Consider the following 2,816-nt stretch of genomic DNA (forward strand, 5'->3'; position numbering starts at 1 on the left):
CAAAATGCTTTATTAATTAAATTAACTCATTTGACTTTCGCCGTCGCCGTGAAACCCGGCCTGCGCCGTGCAGTGTCAGTTAAGACTGCGCCAGAAGATTTTATAGATTATACCTTTGCCGGTAGGGGTGAACGCGGTGCCGCGCTGCGACGCGCCGCTTGTGTGGAGATGGGTCTATATTTTTTGTGTGTGTCTATAACACAACGCAGCGTAGCTATATATAGACACAGTTGGCTTGCGAACGCGTGGTATGGTGGTATGGTATGGTGAATATCGTGCTCGTTCCATGCACGTGATATTGAATGTACTATGAAGGTCGAATCTAAATGATATTAACAAGGGTTTTATTTAGATATCTGACTCTGAATCACAGTTATCACACTGCACTTGACCACCTGGGGTTTTTATTTATTTTAACTTTCACCTGTGAAATATGGATGTTTTACGATAATAAACGCTTATCGGACTATTTTGGACCTCCCAGAAAATAAGGTCTTCCAGAAGTTGGGGAGGTCCACATAAAACTCGTGGGTTCGTGACCCTCCCGACCCCCCCCCCACAGTGGTTGCGCCCATAATAGTACATATATCTATATACATATATACATGCAAACATATAGCGCAGTGTGGCTGAATCTGTCGTGCGCGTACTCGTGTACGCTATAAAATGTCGAATGAATTGGGCTCATATCATATAATGAACAGTCCGCTGCGTTTAAAACTATTCCATTAGTTAAATGGACTTTCATGTAAATAACAATGTTTGGATAGCCTGCACTGTTTGCGTGGTGCCATGGTTAAATATTTGCGTTCGGTCTGCATACAATGTTAAGCGAGATCAGCACTGATAGATAGAGAAACGAGTAGGGGGAGAAGATAGATAGATAGATAGGGAAACGAGTAGAAGGGAGAAGATAGATAGATAGATAGATAGATAAGGAAACAAGTAGGGGTAAGAAATAGATATATAGATGGACGAACGGGCGGACCGATTGCACTATTTCGTCTTTGGAAAATGCCTTCTTTAGAATTTTTTTGCGGTAAAATTCGGCACTAGAGTGCTGTAATTTGCATTATGCACACAAGATAGAAGCCTCGTGGACGACTAGACGACAATAGGTTGTTTCGTGTAAATGACATTACTACTTGCTCTCACTCGTCTGCGTCGTATTACTGCTGCCATTTTGTTGCTATGAAAGTTAACTTAAGGGAGGGTCTAGGATCTCTTAAGTTAAGAGAAAAGTTACGAGAATTTTTAATTCTCTTAACTTTACGATGTTTCTGGCAACGCTTTAAGAGAAAAACTTAAGTTTAAGGTTAATGTTAAGACTAATTTTTTTCTGGCAACGGGCCCCCGGTTATTAATGATGGGTTCATGATTAAGCTTTAGAATTTTTTTTGGGGGAATTATGGTTATGTTTGAGAAAGGGTTATATTCATTATCATCATCGTTACTCATTAGAGGCTTAACCTCATGAGTCCGGGGAATCCGACCACCCGTAGTGATCACGAATCCACCGTTTGAATCTCAAACGCTCACGTTATTCTAAGGAGTTGTCCTTTGTCCATTCCCAATACTCGCTCAATTCTCAGCCATCTATCAGGCTGTCGGCGCTTCCCTTGACATGCTGTTGTTATCATAAACAGTGACTGCTTCTGCAGTGTAGAATTATCCATTCGTACACAGTAGTGACGAAGCCATTCGATGTAAATCCGCTCTTGATAGACTTTCAGTGATTTGGCTCCCGTTAGTCGATAGATATCTGCATTGGGGTAGATGAATGCATAGTCCCAGTCCCCTGCCGCCCTCTCGGCATCAGAGAAATCCGGAGGTGGAGCTTGGCGCCGTTTGAAGCCTCTGCGCACTGTTTTACGGAGGAGTCTTACACATTCAACCTCCAGTTCGGCCATGACGCCAGCGTTCAAGTCCCATGTTGCCGCGTTATACATCAACCGTGATCTTATGAAGGCGGCCATATATTTACCTCTTCAGCTTCACTCAATGGTCTGTGAGCACCTGCTTAAACTCTGCGAACTTCTGAACACAGCTGACGCGATATGGTGTTGGACAAACGTTTTGGAATCGAGAGAGCAAAACAAGACGCCAAGATACTTGAACTCCGTAGTGTTAACGATGTTATGGTCATCGAGCTTGACCAGAGTTGTAGCTGTTGTGTCATCGGTGTTACCATTAAAGACCATCGTCTCTGTCTTCTTGTGACTTAGCGTGAGACCATACCTCGTAAACACTCTCTCCGTAATAATCAAACCTCCCTGTAGAGCCTCTTTCGTACAAAAAAATTGGACCATGTCATCAGGATAGAGAATGTTATAGCATGTTGTTGTTAAGATTAGGGGTGGGGTGAGTTAGGAACAAATTAGTGTTAGGATAGATTGAGGTAACAATTATGGTTAGATTGGGGGGTCTGGGTTAGAGTTAGGGTTAGGGTTAGGTTCAGCTTAGGGTTAGGTTAGGGTTAGATTAGGATCAATTTAAGGTTAGGGTTAGGTTAGGGTCATGTTAGGGTTATGGGCAAGGTTTTTAAGAAACAAAATTTTTTTTTTAATATTAAAAATGGTCAAAACCACATCTATCGTTATTCAAGTCGAGCGTTGTCGATCGGCTGTGCACCTACTAGTAGTTAATAGTACTCGTCACGGCTACGGCGTCCCCGTTAGGCGCTAGCACGGAGATGTGAGAGGTGCCGTGGTTGTCTGACGTCACGCCGGCAGCGTGGTAGTCGGCTCGGGTTAGAACTCCGTCGTCCCGTATCCGCGAGCGCACGTCGTCGACGTAGGCTGCCGACGTCATGTCGC

The sequence above is a fragment of the Priapulus caudatus genome, unplaced genomic scaffold (assembly GCF_000485595.1).
Source record: "Priapulus caudatus unplaced genomic scaffold, Priapulus_caudatus-5.0.1 Scaffold2490, whole genome shotgun sequence".
NCBI lineage: Eukaryota > Metazoa > Priapulida > Priapulimorpha > Priapulimorphida > Priapulidae > Priapulus > Priapulus caudatus.